The 20,198-nt window shown below is 36.5% G+C and overlaps 1 pseudogene; it reads left to right on the forward strand.

Annotated features, from left to right (window-relative positions):
- Positions 1-1,572: 1,572 nt before the first annotated feature.
- LOC103664434 lies at positions 1,573-9,889 on the forward strand (annotated as a pseudogene).
- The last annotated feature ends 10,309 nt before the right edge of the window (positions 9,890-20,198 follow it).

Below are 20,198 nucleotides of genomic sequence, written 5' to 3' on the forward strand. Positions count from 1 at the left end.
CATTAGGATTCCTCATATTTTGTAAAAATCTTCACCTTTTATCTGCAGTCCTACAATTCTAGATGCCTAAATCACTTCTCCTAACTATTCCATCTGCTTCTAAAGTCAATACCCTCTCAATTCTTCCTATAAATCTGCCAAACAATTTTCTGACATCCAAATTTGGTTATATAGTTTTCCTTGTTTAAAATTCTTCAAAGGCCCTTCAACACACAATCTTTGTGAAAGACATATTCTTAAGTAGCCTTGGTGATATTTGTTATCAGTCAAATTCAGAAAAATGGGCTTTGAAGGATAAAATCTAACTTATTTTTATTGAAGCCGACTCTCCCTATTCTTTTTCTGTATCTCCAGGTTCACTTGTCCTTGCCCACCTACCATAACAGCAAAGGTGCTTTTGCACTAAGTGTTACACACCTTTATGATTCACTGGCCATAATCTACCAAAATCATTTGTTTATGAGTTCATTTCCCTACTAAGCTGTCAGCCATAGAATATAGTACTATCCTTTCAAATAGCAACTTAATAAGTACTTATTTATTGTTATTAAAAGAATGAATGACCCAGTTAAATATAGCAGTACTGTGCACTCAAAAGTGTAAGGAATGTCTCAAGTAAATGTCCTTAGAGATGACAAGTTCATGACATAATTACAAAACAGCACATAATTCTGTTTGGTAGGAGCCAAGTAAAGAATAAGGATGGGCAAGAGGGGTTATTTGAGGTCAAATCACAGAGAATTTTGCATAGTAATATCTGTACCCAGTTTCCCACTTTTCCTATCACTCACTCTCTTTTTTACTTTGGTCTAAGCATTCTCTACCCCATTTTTTGAATTCAATAAAACATCTGTTATTCCTTCTAATTCAATCTGTCTGTACAGATCAGGTCATTCTGTTATTGTCACAAAATTACTTCTTAACAGATATCTATTAACTGATTCTCATTAATTTATCCCATATACACAGACTACTAGACTAATCTCCCCACAGTACATCTGTTATCTTATCGTTCTTTGCTCTAAAGAACCCTAATGATTCTCTATTATCTGCACAATACAAGCTGGGTAAATTGATTTCTACTTTTTCTTTTCCTTTATCTACATTTGTCTGAATAAAAATGAACTGCAAAAAATTATTGAACTGGGAGAAATATAATAGAGTAATATCTTAAAAGAGTGATTATTTATCCTTAAGGTATATTTATTCCTATGTCAAACTAGTTGAAGACATATCGTGAAGAGGGCAAAATTTTTAAAGAAAAAAAATATTACAAACCCAAGGTTTGAAAGGTTTATTAAGAGAATAAATAACTTCTAAAACTACTTTGGGATTAAGGCTCATTATTAGGTCTTTTCCTTCTTGGCACAAGTAATATGAGTGTTTTCAGTTAACCTATTTTACTACTTTAAATTTAAGAACACCAATTATGAAGATAGTTTTTCTACCTATAAAATCTTTAATAGCTGTTAATCACTTCCTATTCCCTTATATGTAATGAAATTTCTTTTTTCTTTTGCTGCTATCAACATTTTATCTTTGTCATTCCGCAGTTTGAATGTAATTGTCATGATGCGGATCACTGAGTCCTACCTGGAAGTGTTTGAGATGCTTGGATCTGTAGATCAATTTTTTCCTCCACTTTAAAATGAACTTTTAATTTTAGACCAGTTTTACATTGAAAAAGGTATTAGGAAGAGAGTACAGAGAATTCTCAAATAGCACTATAGGGGCCAAGGACAGGCCGCTCCAAAATGTACCACCTTGACATATCGATTATTTTAATAAAAGTTACTTAAGAAACCATCAATGCAAAAACACTCAGACCTTCCTCTGTCCCTGTGAAAGCAGGAAATAAATCTCTCATATGAAAAATACCCCCCATGTCCTAATAAGTAAAAATGGATCCTTATCACCAGAGATAGAAACTTAAAAGCTGAGAAAGGTGTAGAAATAAAACGTTGTGTTTTTTCTACCTCAGCTGAAATTCTGCCTAGAATTCCCTACTAATTAAAGCTCCCAAACACCTATTTTCTTTATCCTGTCAATTTCTCACAAATTTATTGTCTCGTTGCCAAACACGGTAAGAAATCCTGCCTTGCTCGTTTTTCTGGGTCTCAATTTCATTATTGAGCCTCTGTGTGCACATAGAAAAACATCGGGGTTTTTTCTTCTATTAATTTGTCTCATTTAAATGTAATTATTAGTCCAGTTGGAAGACCTTGAAGGACAGAGGAAGAATTTTTCTTTTCCTACAGCCCACAGTTTCCCTTATTATTAACATCTTATATGGTGCATTTGTCACAATTAATGAACCAATATTGACACATTATTATTAACTGAAGTCCAAAATTTATTCAGATTTCCTCAGTTTTTCTTTAACGTTCTTTGGTTATCTCCTATTTAAGATACTATATTACTTTTAGCAGTTATGTCTCCTTCAGACTTTTTTGTTTTGACAATTTCTTAGGCTTTTCTTGTTTTTGATGACTGGCATTTTCAAGAGTTACTGATCAGATATTTTGTAAAATGTCCTTCAGATGAGATTTGTCTGATGCTTTTCCCATGATTAGACTGGAATAATACAGCTTGTGGAGAAAGAGTACGGAGATAAATTACCATTCTTATCAAATTGTATTAAGGGTATAAATTATCAATGTCATTTGTCACTGTTGATATTAACCTTGATCACCTGGGTTTAGGTAATGTTTGCAAAGTTTCTCCACTGTGAAGTTAATCTCCCCCCCTCCCTTTGTGTGCCTTGGAAGAACATCGCTACAGGTAGCCTACACTTAAGGCAGGAGGAATTATTTGCCACCTCCTTGTGGGTCGGAGAGTTTACAGAAATTCTTTGGAATAATGTGCTTTCAAAATCAAATTCAGGAAGTCTTTAGCCATTGTTTATTCAAATAGTTTCTTCAGTGCCTTTCTTTTTTCTGTCCTTCTAGGCTCCCGTTACATCTGTGTCATAATGCTTACAATTGTTACATGGGTCACTGAAGCTTTGTTGATTTTACTTCAATCTCTTTTCTTTGTTTTATGAATTGACTAATTTCTATTGATCACTCCACAAGTGCACTGATTTTTCTTCTGCAGTATCATGTCTACTGCTGAATCAATCTTCTGAATTTTTCATTTTTGTTTTTGTGCTTTTTAACTCCAGAATTCCTATTTGGTTTTTTTAGCAGTTTTTTTTTTTTCTCTGTTGAAATTTCCTATTTGTGGAGTTATTATTATAACTTGCTTTAACTCTTTGAAGGTATTTGTAATAACTTCTTTGAGGTCCTTGACAACCAAATCCAACATCCGTGTTGGCATAGTCAGTTTCTATTGGCTGCATTTATTCTTGAGTATGGGTCACATTTTTGTGTTTCTTTGCACGTCTTAAACTTTTTAATTGAAAACTGGAACTCTTAGATACTATAATGCATATAATATATCTGTATTCTGGGTTTTGTTGTTGTCGTTGTTGTTCTTTCTTACTTGTTTTGTTTTAACCTAGACTGGAGCTGCAGACTGTGTCCTCCTTATGGTGGATAGTTGCTGATGTCTCTGCTTAGCGTTTTCTTTTCTTCTTCTTCTTTATATTATTATTGCCCTTTAGCCTGGATTGCTAGTGGTTGCATAGATTAGTGGTCAGTGGTTTGTGCAGAGCTTATGTTCAAACATTTTCATCTCTTCTGTGGCTCTCATTTCCAGAAACTTCCTGCTATTTTTTTGTCTGCCTACCCCAACTGGAACTGCTTACCCTGACTGGGACTTTTATCTTAGGACAACAAGGCTGCGTTTTTTTTTTTTTTTTCTCATTCTAATTTTCTACCAAGTTTGTCCCTTGTACCTGATAGCACCGCAAGGTTTTGTGTCCCACCACAAATCAGTTGCCTTCTTCTAGAAGCAAAGGTTCTGCTCTCTTCCATCTTTTATCCCCGCCCCTGTAACCTCCACCTTTGTGATCTAACCAATCTGAAGGCATTGGTGGGAGGAACTTCGCACAAGTTGGCATACAGTGCTGATCTTACCCAAAGCTCTAATAGTTTTCCAAGAATATACTCTATTCTATTTGTTATCTGCCTTTAGTAATTTACAAAATCTGAAAGGACGGTTTTTGACAATTTCATTCAGTTTTGTACTGTCTGTGTATGTATATATCTAAGGACTCACCAACTTCTTCACACTTTCTTTTTTTTTTTTTTTTTTGTCAGAGAAAGAGAATGCAAGCACAAACAGGGGGAGCAGCAGGCAGAGGGAGAAGTAAGCTCNCTGCTGAACAGGGAGCCCAGGGTAGGACTTGATCTCAGGACCCTGGGACCATGACTGGAGCTGAAGGCAGGCATGTAACTGACTGAGTCACCCAAGCATCCTTCGCACTGTCTTAATGGAAGTACTTCTCCAGTACTCAAACCAGAGGTTACTGCTCATAGGACTACTGCTCCTTCAAGTGACTCCTTTTCAGGGATTAAAAAGATATTTTATTTTGCCCAGTGAAGGAAACCGTCAACAAAAGGACAAAGCAACATACTGAATGGGAGAAGATATTTGTAAATGATGCATCCAATAAGGGGTTAATGTCCAAAATATATAAAGAATTTATATGACTCAATACCAAAAAATATCAAATAATCCAATTAAAATGTGCAGAGGACCTGAATAAACGTTTTTCCGAAGAAGACATACAAATGGCCAACAGATAAATGAAAAGATACTCAATATCACTAATTACAGGGAAATATGAATCAAAACCACAAAGAGATAGCACCTCACACCTGTCAGAATGGCTAAAATAAAAAACACAAGAAATAACAAGTTTTAGCAAGGATGTGGACATTAAGGAACTCTTATGCACTGCTGGTAGGGATGCAAACTGGTGTAGTCGCTGTGGAAAACAGTATAGAGGTTCCTCAAAAAGTCATAAATAGAGTTACAGTAGGATCCAGTAATGGAAGTACTGGGTATTTACCCAAAGAAAATTTTTAAAAATTAAAAAAAAAAGAGGGGCACCTGGGTGGCTCAGTCGTTGTCTGCCTTCAGTTCAGGGCGTGATCCCAGGGTCCTGGGATCGAGCCCCACATCAGGCTCCTCTGCTGGGAGCCTGCTTCTCCCTCTCCCACTCCCCCTGCTTGTGTTCCCTCTCTCGCTGTATCTCTCTGTCAAATAAATAAATAAAATCTTTAAAAAATAAATAGAAAGAAAGAAAGAAAGAAAGAAAGAAAGAAAGAAAGAAAGAAACTAGTTAAATACTGCCAAAGTGAATGGTGTGTAAACATAAACAATAGCAATGTGGATGGGCAGGAAGAGAGATGGATAAAAGAAAAAAAAGATATTTTTATGAATATTTTATCTTCAGAATCTGTTGTGCTGGACACTAAAAATTATTTTCTTAGAACTAATAAAACTCAGAATTAATAAAACTAATAAGTATATCTCTAGCACAAAAATGTTTAGGGGTAGGTAAGAACATGAGAAAAGGAAAAAATTCAAATTACGTATTTCTAAGTGACAGGATAGAGTGACTTTAACATTAGACTTTTTCATTTATAAATTTTTCCTAGAGCAATGGCACTTAAACAGTACAAGCAACCCCAAATTTCACCTTTTTTATACATTTTTAGTTTCTGGACATAAAGCAATTTTACAGAATATAATAAAAAGCTTTAGCAAAAATGTTACTAGCCTTATATGTAGTCTTTTAGCATTTTATATGAATGCATTTTAGATTATATACCAATATTCTATTAAATGTTCCATTGGGGTGCCTGGGTGGCTCAGTTGGTTAAGCAGCTGCCTTCGGCTCAAGTCATGATCTCAGGTCCTGGGATGGAGCCCCATGTCAGGCTCCCTGCTCAGCAGAGAGCCTGCTTCTCCCTCTCCCTCTGTCTGCCACTTTGCCTACTTGTGCTCTCTCTCTCTCCATCAAATAAATAAATAAAATCTTTAAAATAATAAATAAATAAATATTCCATAAGCTTCCAATAATTAATTATGTATTAATTTATTTATTGGGTAGTATGTCTCATATTTTTTAATATAATTATGTCAGCAATGAAATGTCCCTTGATAAGCAAATGTAGAGATATGTATGAAGACATCTGATTTGTATCAGTATATGGAAGAAAAATATTTAGTACTCCACAAATTTTATGTTAAATTAATAACCAATATCAACTTCAAAACTAATAACCAAATTAACAGCTGTTTTTTAATCAGAAATTTAAAAATTACAACTACTTAAACACCACACTGTTAGTACTCTCAAAACAAAGCAAAATACTCTTCATGAAAACTGTATAGCTTTAAACTTTTTGTGTTTGTGGAGTAGGAATTTTAATGCTTTTCTTTGTACCCTGACTTAGAGATTTTGCTGAATTTTTTATATGAACTAAATTAAATATAAGGACATTTAAATTGTTATTCCTCAATTAGATTGTTATGATGAAAAATTTCTTGTTTTAGTCAATACCAGAATCTAAGAGAAGATATTTTACGTGGAAAAATAATAGGGTAAATCATTTACAATGTTTCATTGATGCTAAAATTAGTATTTTTCCTACTTTAAAATCAAAAGAGGTTTTACAAGTGTCTTAAAATTATAATTAGTGGCCCCAGTATCCTTAAAGTGCTCTGTGATCCATTTTTCTCTGTAGGCCAGACCTTATAGTGGAAACATTAGTCACTCAATTGGAAAACCTAAATGCAGTGGGAGTAGGTGCATCTCAGAATGGCAGGGGCCCAGTGGAGACACTCAATCATCAAAGGCCAGGTGGGCATGGTTACTGTACTGGGAAACAAAGTCAAAGCAACAGTCACTACTCTGACACGTGCAGACATATGGCTTGGGCTAGTTAATCATATTGTTCCTAGAAGTAAAATAGATAGGAAGCCTGCTAAATTCTCACTTATCTGTATAAGCAGAAAAGTTCTAGGTCAAATGAACAAAAGTCCAACTTGAATCATAAAAACAGAGTCATGGCCCCTCAAACAGTTCTCAAACTTGAACCAGTTTACAGATCCAGACCCCTTGTATGATGTGGAGACCAGGTACCCTAGAGGAAGGACCCCAGTATACTACAGAAAATAGAAACCATTAATCTTTCTTCCAGCTTTCCTCCAAAGATCTATGACCTTGGACCAGGGTAACTGTACACCAGGCAAAAAGGAAATAATTTTACCTTTAGGGGACTACTGGACATTGGCTCTGATCTGACACTGATTCCAGGAGACCCAGCGTCACTGTGGACCTCCAATCAGGGTACGAGCTTATGTGTCATGTGATTAATGGAGTTTTAGCTCAGGTCTATCTCACAGTGGACTTAGTGGGTCTCTGAACCCATTCTGTGGTTAGTTTCTCAGTTCTAGAGTGCATAATTGGCACAGACATATTTAGCAGCTGGCAGAATTCCTACATTGGTTCCCTGACCTATGGAGGGAAGGCTATTATAATGGAAAAGGCCAGATAGAGCCATTATAACTACCTCTACCTAGGGAAATAATAAATCAAAAGCAGCACCATCTCCCTGATGGGATTGTAGCTGTTAGTGCCACCATTAAATCCTCGAAAATTGCAGGGGTGGTGATTCTCACCACATTCCTATTCAGCTCACTTATTTGGCCTGTGCAGAAGACAGATGGATCCTGGAGAATGACAGTAGACTATCATAAGCTTAGCCAGGTGGTGACTCCACTTGCAGCTGCTATACCAGATGTGGCTTCATTGATTGAGCAAATTAATACATCCCTTGGTGCCTGGGTATGTAGTTATTGATCTGTTATTTTTTCTCCATACCTGTCCATAAAGTCTACCAGAAGCAGTTTGCTTGCAGTTGGCAAGCCCAGTAATTTATCTTCACTCTACGACTTCAGGGATATATCAACCCTTGACTCCTATGTCATAATTTCATTTGGGGGATTTTGATTGTTTTTCTCTTCTGTAAAATATCACATCGGTCCATTACATTGGTGACATTATGCTGATTTGACCTAATAAGGGAGAAGCAGCAACTACTCTACTCTCATTGGTAAGAAATTTGCATGTCAGAAGGCGGGATATAAATACAACTAAAATTCAGGGGCCTTCTAACGCGGTGAAATTTCTAGGGGTCTTGTGGTGTGGGGCATGTTGGAGCTATCCTTTCTAACATGAAGGAAAATTTGTTGCATCAAATCCTTGGACAACCAAGAAAGAGGCAGCACGATATCTAGTAGGCTTCTTGGATTTTGGAGCCAACCTATTACTCATTTAGGTGAGTTACCCCAGCTTATCTACAAAGCACCCTGAAAAGCTGCTAGAAGGTGTGCAAAGAAGAGATGGCTCTGTCACAGGTTCACCTGCTTTGCGTGGTGCTCTGTCACCTGGGCCATATGATCCAGCAGACCCAATGATGCTTGAAGTATCAGTGACAGACAGAGATGCTACTTGGAGCCTTTGGGAGGTCCCTACAGGAGAATTTTAGAACCAGGCCTGCCATCATCTGCAGATAAATACTCTTTTCTTGAGAAACAGCTCTTGGCCTCTACCAGGCTTTGGTAGAGACTGAATGCATGACTATACACCACCAAGTTACTATGAGACCTGAGCTACTCATCATCAACTGGGTATTATCTGACTCACAGGCCATAAAGTTGGGTGTGCATATTAAGACTCTATGATCAAAATGAAATGATACATGCATAATCAGGTTGAGTGGGCTCTGAAGACATGAGCAGGTAACATGAAAAATTGGCCCAATTTCCCAGAGTCCCCACTCCTGTTACATTTCTTTCTTATCCCCAGCCTGTACTTATGGCCTCATGGAGTATGATCAGATCAGACAAGACTTAGATCTGATTTAAAGATGGTTCTGCATGATATACAAACACCACCTGAAAATGGACAGCTACTGCACAACAGCCACTTTCTGAAACAATCTAGGTAAGACAATGGTAAAGGAAAATCCTCCCATTGAACAGAACTTCGGGCTGTGCCCATGTTGTTCACTATACTTGGAAGGAGAAATGGCCAAATATGCCATTAAATATCAGTTCGTGGGTTGTGGCCAATGGGTTAGCTGGAAAGTCGGGGAATTGGAAAGAATATGAAAATCGATGACAAAGAAATCTGGGGAAGAGGTATGTGAATTGACTTCTCAGAGTGGACAAAAAAAATGTTAAGCTGTGTGAGCTCCATTTGAGTGCTCACAAAAGGGTGACCTCAGCAGGGGAGGATTTTAATAATCTGTTCAATGGAATGATCTGCCCTGTGAATACCAGTCTCTTTTCCCAGTCACTCCTGTTATCATTCAGTGGGCTCACGAAAAAATGGCGATGGTGGCAGGGATGAAGGTTATGCCTGGGCTCAGCAATATGGACTCTTCCACTCACCGAGTATGATTTGGCCCCTGAAATAATACCATTTCCTGGAGTGATTGGCCAACTACGTGGTAACAAGTTGATTACATTGGGATAGACATTTACTCTGGATATGGGTTTGCTTTCCCTGCATTCAACGCTTCTATCAAAACTGCCATCTGTGAACTTAACAGAATGCCTTATCCCCATTATAATATTCCACACAACATTACTCTGATCAAGAATTCACTTTATAGCAAATTAAATGCAACCATGGAACTGTGCTCATGGAATTCACAGGTCTTACCATGTTCCCCACCATTCTGAAGCAGCTGGATTGATAGAAAGGTGAAATGACCTTCTAAAGACTCAGTTACAGCACCAGCTACCTAGGTGGTAATGCCTCACAGGGCTAAAGCAAGTTTCTCCAGAAGGCTTATGTGCTCAGACTCAGCATCCATTATATGGAGCTATTTCTCTGATAGCCATGATTTATAGACCCAGGGATTGAGGGCTGGAAATGGGAGTAGCACCACTTGCTATTACTCCTAGTTATCCACTGAAATAATCATATGTTTGATTTGATATGTTTGATTATCCAACTATTCCTTCTGGATGTGTTAGGCAACCTATAATATATATATATATACATATATATATATACATATATATATATACACACACATACACATATATGTATAAATAATATATATTAAAATATATGAATATATAAATAAATATAAAAATATAAAAATATATAAATAAGAATGTTTATATAAATAAATATATATATAGTTAGCGATGGTTAAAAAATCACACATGAATTAAGAAAGCATATCACTAAAGGTGTTGAATAAAAGATACTAAACTTGAAGCAGAGTGACTAGAATAGAGTATTTCTGATTTTTTTAAACATTTATTTATTTACTAGAGAGAGAGCACGAGCGGGAGGGTCAGAGGGAAAGGGATTGAGAATCTCAGGCTGAGCACGGAGTCCGTCGTGGGGGGATGGATCTCATGACCCTGAAATCACGACCTGAGCCGAAACCAAGAGTCGGACACTCAACTTACTGTGCCACCCAGGCGCCCCAAGTATTTCTGATTTTTAGATCTCCACCTTTTCTATTACAACAGGCTATCTTCTATTAAAAAAATGCATCCAATCATACAATAAAAATTTATACATGGTTAATTGGAAGAAAATAGCTACTCTATGGTAATAGCCATAGTAGTTGATTCTCTAGGTAGTTGATTCTCTTAGTTGGTTCTCTATATACCCCTTCCATCCCAAATGATATTCTAAGTCATTCATGGTGATCTTTCCCTTTCATTTTGCTACTACCTGGCTTAGGAATATCAATGTAAACCATTTCTTGACAATCAAAGTGGAAACAAAGTACCCTGGTTGTCTTCTGGGAAAATTTTCTTTACTCCAAAATAAAAAACACAAGAAAAAGAAAAACATGCTCTTTTTCCACCTGAAAATCATTAAGGCCTACGTAATGCCTCTCTGATCAACAAGTTAAAGGAGTAGGCTTAACAAAATGCAAAAGCAAACAATAAAGATTTCTATCTTAATTGAGAAATGGAGTTTATATACCTTTGATAACATTACTAGTTTGATTAAATGAGCTTTGGATCACAGTCATAACCCTGGACTTCTTGTCAAGGGATAAAATAGATTATTATTATATTTTAAGCCAACTTGATTCATGGCTTTGCTCACTTACAAGTGAAATTATGTAAACTTATATAATTATTTTGATATATATCTATTTGTGTATATTTTGCTCTGTCCCATACAGTATAAGACTATGTATAGTTCACTCTATACCAAAAATAAAGACTGAGGAAATTAAATATAAAAATATGCTTGCAAATTCTACACATTGGAAAAGTACATTTTCAATTGAGCTCCACATTTTTATTTTGTCCTCTTGGCATACATAGATGAATAGGTCAGATTTAAAAAAATAAGTCACTGGAAATCGTGACTGCCAGAAAAAAAGTAGGTTGTTTTAGGTCATGTACAAGTAATTCACTGGCAAAGAATCAAGACAATTGGGCTCTTTTAAGGCTATAATTATCTCATATTAGTATTACAAATATTTTGATAAAAATAAGCATTAAGTGCCTGTAAAGTATCTGAACACATTACATGTCAAATTTTTAAAAAGGTAATTTTAACAAAATGTACTCCAGGCCGTATCAAAATTGTTACAATCATTTAGTACAGTTGTCACTTAGACAACTCAAAAGCCTACAGAACCAAGTATATATACCAATGAAGTTGGCTGGGTGATGACAGAGATTTTAGAGAATGCAAGGCCCATTTGAAAGGATCATCTTCTATGTAGTTTAAGTAGAGATTCCAGTTTTCCCGAAGACTTCCTCTATACTGTTACTTTGGTAGCCTCCAGTTAGTCACACTTTCTATTATTCATGTTATTGTGAAATCACCATCCATAATACTCTGGAATTGCCATGGGAGTAACTTTGCCCAATGGGATATTCTAAGTGTATCACAAGCAGAGTATTGATAACTAACAAATTCTTGTACTTAGGGGCAATCCTCTTACAATGTTTCCTTTTGGAAACCCACCACCATGATGTGAAGCAGCCCCAACAGCCAAGTGGAGAGGTCCACACGCAGAAACCAAGACACCCAGTCAATAGCCCCCAGCTGAGCTCCCAATCTTACCTCTAGACTTGGCCTCTCAACCTGTACCACCTATGAGAATAACCACCTATTCAACCACAGAATTATCAGATATAATAAATTGTTCTAATTCACTAAACTTTGGGGTGGTTTATTACACAAAAAGATGTAATTGGGACACTCCTTAGTTCAGATTTTATGTGACCTCTTAATTTAAAAAATACTTTATTTTCATAATATGAATGATAGGCAGGATAAATATAGAATTTATAATTTCTAATCTAGTTCAAACTTCCCATTTCCTAAAGAAAGTGTTGTCCTAGAGGTCAAGTGGTAGGTTCTCAAAATTAGTGGCAGAACTAGGTTATACTATTAGTCTCAACAAATATGTGAGTGCCTAGTGCAGGTTTGATCCTATATTTAGACTAGATGGATTCACAGCTCAGTCTTCCAAGAAAGTCTGGTAAAGTTAAAAAATATGTAAACAACTATTGTACACTATATGTACCATGCGAAATCATTTTCAGTATTCTTCCCATTATCCAATTCTACCCACTTAAGAGAATGGGTTTCTCAGCTTGTCGTGTGAAAGTCAGGAGAAGAAAGATGGCTGGTGAGATGCTGGAGTCAGGCCTAGAGCAGCAGAAGGATGATTTATTTAAGTTGTTTTATGTAAGATTTAAAAAAACGCATGATTCAAAACTTAAAATCCATCCCTTCCACGTCATGAGGTGTACCATATTTGTGTTCCTTCAATACTGAAAAGAACTTCTATATGTGTACAGCGTTTTAAAGGAAAAAAAAATTCCCTTCAGAATACCAATTCTAAAGCATCCCCTCGCATCTTACCATATGTACATTTCATTTTCAGCATCCTTCTTGTCAACTAAATGTAAATAATTCTAGTCTTCTCCCCCTCACTGGATAGGGAGCAGGGGCTTAGAATAGTCTGACAGTCAGCAAAAACCGTTATAAAAGCTTCTGTTACGAGACACGAGAGGAGATTAAAGCACAGCCCGTCAGCCTGCAGAAAAAGAGCATGTTGCTCATGGCTGGTTATTCTCTTTTCAGAGCGCTGCACTTGGCAGCAAGATCAGTAGAAGTAAATGGCCGAGGCATGGGGCTGGCGGGGACGCAGCAGCCCCCGCGGAGAGGCTGTCTGCACAGGACAGAGCCGCACCGCGGGGTCCGGGGGCTTCTGCTCACGCCGGCTTCGCTGGAGAAACTGATCAAGTGGCGAGAATCAAGTTTACGCTTCCTCAAGACCGGTGCTTGGTTGCTCAGAGCATAAAGGGGGTGATTACGGGCAGGATACTTAATAAAATGTTTAAAGATGTGTATCTGAGGACAAATAACATGAGAAAGGGGAAAAACGCTTTCATAGACCAAAAACACCATTCGATTTTTATTACAGAAACTGATTACAGAGTGATGAGAGATAATGTCCTCCCCCCATCACGAGCTGATGTATGGTGATCACTAGGTCTTTTATTCTTTGCTTTACTTATTGTCTGAGATATTTTTAGTATTTATTCCTAATTTTTTCATATTTGTTACTTTTTTTTTCAATTAAGCTTGTTTGGAATAGGCTACATATACATATTTAGATGCGATATAATTTAAAAAATTGTTTCCCAGGGCTTCTGGCCGCCAAATACCACTTCCAGTCAAAATGTGTGTGTACAATAACTTTTAGTGTAGCGAACACGTAGGAACCGTGGAATTTAGTGCTGGAGTGTGCGTCTGTAACTATAGAACAGGGTACAGAGGGGGCTTTTATTCGCAATAAGCTCTACTTATTATCATTATATTTTATGTGTGCAAGACTTACACTTGCATTTCAAGTATCTTGTAAGTAATAAGTAATATGTCATTTTCAAGACGATTTCCTCATTTCCTGAGTTACATATAACTAATTTTGCATTTGGCACAAGCTGTGAAATTTTAATATAACCTCATTTTCCTTTCAATGTTTGGCCTGCTATATCATGGTATCTCACCACTCGGTTGTAAAACGTATAAAGACAATAATGCAGCATGACCAAGTGCGGTTGATCCCAGGGGTTGATCCCATGCACAGCTGGTCTCACATTTGAAAACTAATTAATGAATTTTTCCATGTTATCAGACAAAACAAGAAAAACCACATGAGGATATCAATAGGTTCAGAGAAAGCATTTGAGAAAATTGAAATTCATTTATAATCAAATCTCTCCACAAACTTGAAATAGAAAGAAGCTTTCTCAATATGATAAAAGGAAAGCATAAAACATCGTATGTCATGGTGAAAGATTAAATACTTTCCCCATAAGATTGTGAACAAAGCAATGACTTCCACTCCACCACTTCTATTGAACAATCTAGCTGGAGCAGTAAAACAAGAAACATAAATACAAGGCATCTATGTTGGAAAGGACAAACTGAAACTCTGTATTTATAGATGGCTTAGTCATTAACGCAGAGGGAATCTACAAACAGAGCTACTAGAACTAATAAGTGAATTTAGCAAGGTTGTAGGATACAAGGTCAACTACAAAACAATTATATTTCTATATACTAGCAATAAATAATTGAAAATTGAAGTTTTAAAATACCATTTATTAAAAATGCTGTTTATAATAACACCAAAAATATTAATTAATTATGGATAAATCTCACAAAAATGTTAAATACCTATACACTGAAATTATAAAACATTGGTAAGAAAAATTAAGGAAGACCTAAATAAAGAATGAAATATATCTTGTCTGTGGGTAAAAAGACTCAATATTGCTAAATTGTCAATATTCTAAAGGGATAGACATATTGATTCAATATAATCCCTAACAAAATCCTAACAACCTCTACTTTTTTCCAGTAGCCTCTATTTTTATGTGAAGAGTCAAGAAAATTCTAAAATTGATGTGGAATTTAAAAGTTTCCCAAAATGACTGAAAAAAAACCCCACAAATGTTGAGGACTTACACTGCCTGATTTTAAGATTTATTATAAATATATATATACTTATATGTATTTATTATTAAAATGTACATTTATTATAAGTATATATAATTTAGACACTAGAATATTGGTATAAATAAAGATAAATAGAGCAATGGAACATAGGAAATTACACTACACTTATATGGTCTATTGATTGTTTTTAAAACTCTCAAAGCAGTTTAATCAGGAAAGGATAATCTTCTAAACAAGAAGTGGGAGAAAAATTGCATAGTAATATCTTTAAAAAAAAAAAAAAAGAGGGGCGCCGGGTGGCTCAGTCGTTAAGCGTCTGCCTTCGGCTCAGGGCGTGATCCTGGCGTTCTGGGATCGAGCCCCACATCGGGCTCCTCTGCTGGGAGCCTGCTTCTTCCTCTCCCACTCCCCCTGCTTGTGTTCCCTCTCTCACTGGCTGTCTCTCTTTTTGTCAAATAAATAAATAAAATCTTAAAAAAAAAAGAAAAAGGAAAAATCTCTGACCCTAATTTCATATAGTATACAAAAATGTACTCAAAATAAATCTTGAATATAAATGTAAGAGTTGAAATTATAAGACATTATATATTGGCAAAAATCTTAGTGCCTTAGGTTTCACAAAGATATATAACAAAGAATGTATAAAATATAAAAGAAAAAGTCAGTAAATTGTACTTTAACAAAATTTTAAAATTATTCTTCATAGTACACTGCTATGACAATGACAAAGCAAGCCATAGTTCTGGGAGAAAAAACTTGTGATATATATACAAAATATACCTGACAAAAGACTTGTGTCTGACATATGTAAAGAACCTTTACAATTCAATAATAAAGAACTAAGATCCCAATTATAAATGGTCTAGATTTTGATGAACATTTCAATGAACAATAAATATAAATGCTAAGCACATGAGAAGATGCTCAACGCCTCTAGTTATTAAGAAATTTAAGTGTAAATTATATTGAGATACCACAACACATCCACTAGAATGGATAAAGTTATAAAGATTAATCATACCAAGTTTTGAGATGAATATGACACAACTGGAACTTTCATATATTTCTAGTAAGAATGTAAAATGTACCAGTAATATGAAAAAATAGTTTTGTACTGTCTTAAAAATTTAAACATACATTTGCAATACAAACTGGCAGACTTATAGATGGATATTTACAGCAAATTTACTTCTTAAAAAAAGGAAATCCAAATACCTATTGATAAATGGATAAGCAAATTATAGTACAAAGGAACAAACTGAAAGACTGACAAAACAAAGGGTTGATGACGATGGAGAGCAACAGGTACTTACACATTCCTTGTGGCTAGGAAACTTGGTCCAACTGCTTTCGAAAAACTGATGGTACTTCTTTCTCTCCTCTCCTCTCCTCTCTCCTCTCCTCTCCTCTCCTTTCCTCTCCTCTCTTTTCTCTTTTCTTTTCTTCTCTTTTCCTTCTTTTCTTTTTCTTCCTTTTCTCATGGTATTTCTTTAAGGTAAATACACAGCTACCCTATAAGCCACATATTTACCTAAGAAAAATCATTAATTTGTATTAAAAGTTTTCGTAATAATGCTCATTTCAGCTTTATTTATAATAGTCAAAAACTGGGGGGCGGGGAGGGGAGGACTCAGGCTGAAATAGAGTGTACTTGGTTGGATTCAACTTCAAGCAAAGACTTGCCTCCTGGCCTTGGGAAACTGTCTCTGCTTTTAGACTGATGTCATGCTCTTCTCAGGGTGGCCCTGGCAATTAACTTAACAAAGTTCTAGTCTCTGAGGTCTACTTCGAGCGATATCCAGCCAATGTATGAGCGAGGCAATAGTAGCCAAGGTTACAATCTTTTGGGAGCAACCCCCAACTAATGAATTACTTAAGACCTAGCTGTCTCTTGGCAATGCAGGGTTCTTCTACTGGACTGTCTTTGTTTGAACTCCCTTTTGTGCTGGTTGACATCACAGTCAATAATTCTTCCATCCCTTTTCTTTCAGGGGTTAGTCCACACTATTTTTTTGGCATGGGGGCGCCTGGGTAGCACAGTCGTTAGGCGTCTGCCTTCGGCTCAGGGCGTGATCCGGCGTTAATGGGATCGAGTCCCACATGGGGCTCCTCCGCTGGGAGCCTGCTTCTTCCTCTCCTACTCCCCTGCTGTGTTCCCTCTCTTGCTGGCTGTCTCTCTGTCACATAAATAAATAAAATCTTTAAAAAAAATAATATATTTTTTGCACATCTAATTCTGTCAGCACCTGCTTCCCAGAGAACTCACCAAGTACAGACCCATCCATCCGTCATTAAATGATTAAGAAATAGTAATTTATTCACATAATGTAATACTCCACAGCACTAAAAACAAACCACTAATACACAAGCCAACATATCTTACAGATACTTTGAAGAGTAAAAACAATCAGATGCAAAAGAATAGATAATGTGTAACTCCATTAATATAAAGTTCAAGAAGTGGCGAATCTAATCAATGGTGAAAGAAACTAGAGTAATGATCACTGACAGGTTGGGTGTAAACTGGAAAGAAGCACAGCAGACGTTTCTGGGTTATAAAGATGTGCTTTACGTTGTTCGAAGTAATGGTTCATGGGAGTAAACCCATGTAAAAAACACTGAGTTGCACATTTGAGATTTGTTCACTTTATATACCTCATTGAATGCATTTTATATTTCATTTTATTCCCCGATACCACATACATGGAATAAATTTTGAATCAATGTTGGTCCAGCTTTGAAATTTTAGTCTATATTTGGGGCAGCTGAGCGTTGTGGAAATCTCACAAGCACACATTTCGGTGGAGAAGTGAATTCACGCTCTTTATCTGCTACTGCACTGAAATCCTTTTTGTTTCTCTACTCATTTCTTCTGGCAATTTTTCATACACATTCTCCAGGTCTCTATCTTAAAACTATGGTCCTATCGGCCCTCTCTCACTCTTCCTACATGTAGATAAGAGAATATAGAATTGAATAGAATATATGGTTTTTTTCTGTGGAAGCACTGATTCTGCCTGTCCTTCAGGAAACCACCAGAGAGGTCACAACACAAATTCCAAAGAGAATATAGAATTGAATAGAATATAATTTGCTTACGTTAACAGCGTAATTAAAAAAAATAAATATACAAATCAGAAAGGAAAAAGAAACCTAACTAATCACAGATGATATTATATAATATAAAAATACACGGAAAAATATTAAAATTCACAGTGGATTTTAGCAAGTTGCTAGACATAAGATTAATACAAAAACATCAGTTGCATTTTTAATACCAGCGAAAATTAGTAAAAACTAATTTAGGAAAGTGACATCGGAGAAAATAACTGAGCAAGGTGTTCAAAGAATCAGTGCTTCCACGGAAAAAAACCATAAACAGTCAAAGACTGACAAAATCAACTTTTTGGATTTCTGACATCTAATTCAAAGCACACAGCAACCAAGTGACTGCCTAATGAAGAGAAGGACAGCCGAATTTCAGTAAGAGAGTGTTGTGGTATTTTCACTCAGCAGCTTACCATCCCTTTCCCCCATGAACTGGTGGCCATGAGGTTGGTGGCCCTCATTCCTAGGTGTAATCTGCTGGTGCCAGAAGACTAGTATGGACCTTGTTCTTAAAATTCTGTGGTTTTGTGTTGTGACCTATCTGATGGTTTCCTGAAGGACAGGCAAAAACCTGATCTTTGGCTTATCATCCCCCTCACCTCCCACCTTGGACTGTTGTGGATTTCTGGGTATTGGTGGTGACGTCTGTTGAAAACTTTAAAGACAGACTCTGCTCATGCCTCCCTAAGGAAGGGGACAGCAGATTAGGCCAGCAGCAGACAGATGCAAAAGCCCAGGAAATGTGGAGTCTGAAGAAGAAGTCTCTTGCAATGGTAAGGGTTCAGAAGGGCCAACACATATAACAGGGCACAGAGTGCAGCGTGCATGCCCAGGGCTGGGTGCAGGCTCAGAAGTAACCCTGAGAGATCCCTAAGCGTGCATCCCTGGAAGATCTGTGGGAACCTCAAGGGCATGCAGGAAAGACAAAGGCAGAGTTGTAGGCAGTCTGGCTTAGCACTGAAGATCCCCCAGTTCAAAGCCAAGCTGCAAATAGTGGGAAAGCAGTATTTTTTTTTTTTTTCTTTTGGCTCCAGGCATAAGTAAGTCTGTGACACATGACTGGGTGACCACTGAGACAGCAGAACACACTTCAGTGATCTTATATGGCAACGAACGTCACTTTTGAAAAACAGTTTGGTAAAGTTACGAAACAAAGGTACAACTCCAGTCTTAAATATCAACAATAGCATATCCCCAGTAAGGGAGAGAATCTGATTTCTTGATTTACCACATTATTATATCCAAAATACCCAGTTTTTAAAAAATAAATCTACAGAAACTGCCCTATGTAGCCAATATTGGGCTAGTAGACAAATGCCTTAAGTACACCGTCTTAAATCTGATTTGAGCTCCAATACCGAAAGAAAACCATGGACAAAGGATGAACGACAAGCAGGAAAACTATGTGTGAACAAAATTAGCATATCAGTAAAAAGATAGAAATTACAAAAAGGAACCAAATAGAAATTCCAAACAAGAAAAATTACAACAATGGAAATGAAAAATTCACTAGAATGGCTAAAAGCATGTTGGAGCTGGCAGAAGAAAGAATCAGCAAACTTGGAATAGATCGGTGGAATTTAGGCAATCTAACTACGCAAAGGAAAAGAATGAGAACAAACAAACAGAACGTCAGAGAAACGTGGGACACCATTAAGTGTACCGGCAAGCACACAATGGGATTATTATTAGGAAGAAAGGAGAAAAAGTAAAAGACAGAAAATACACTAAAATCACGGCTAAAACATCACAATTTCTTAATAACATTAATCTACACTTAGAAGCTGAACTCCATAATGCATACATGCAAAGAGCTCCCTACCTAGACACGTCGTAGCGCAAGGATTGAAAGCCAAAGATAGACAAAATCTTAAAAGCATCAAGAAAGTAATGACTCAACACACACCAGCTCACCTCAATAGAATAAACACATGATTTATCATCAGAAACAATAAATGTAAAAAGGCATCGGAATGCCATTTTCAAAGTGCTTGTCACACATGTGTATTAAGAAATATAGCAAACATGTTATTCAGGCAGAAAAGAAGTGACATCTATGACTAATTCAAATCCACAAGAAATACCAAAAAGTATTGGTATAGACAATTATATAGGTGATACGAAGCCCAGTACAATTATATATTTCTTCTCCTTC

Source organism: Ursus maritimus, unplaced genomic scaffold, assembly GCF_017311325.1.
Source record: "Ursus maritimus isolate PB19 unplaced genomic scaffold, ASM1731132v1 scaffold_20, whole genome shotgun sequence".
NCBI lineage: Eukaryota > Metazoa > Chordata > Mammalia > Carnivora > Ursidae > Ursus > Ursus maritimus.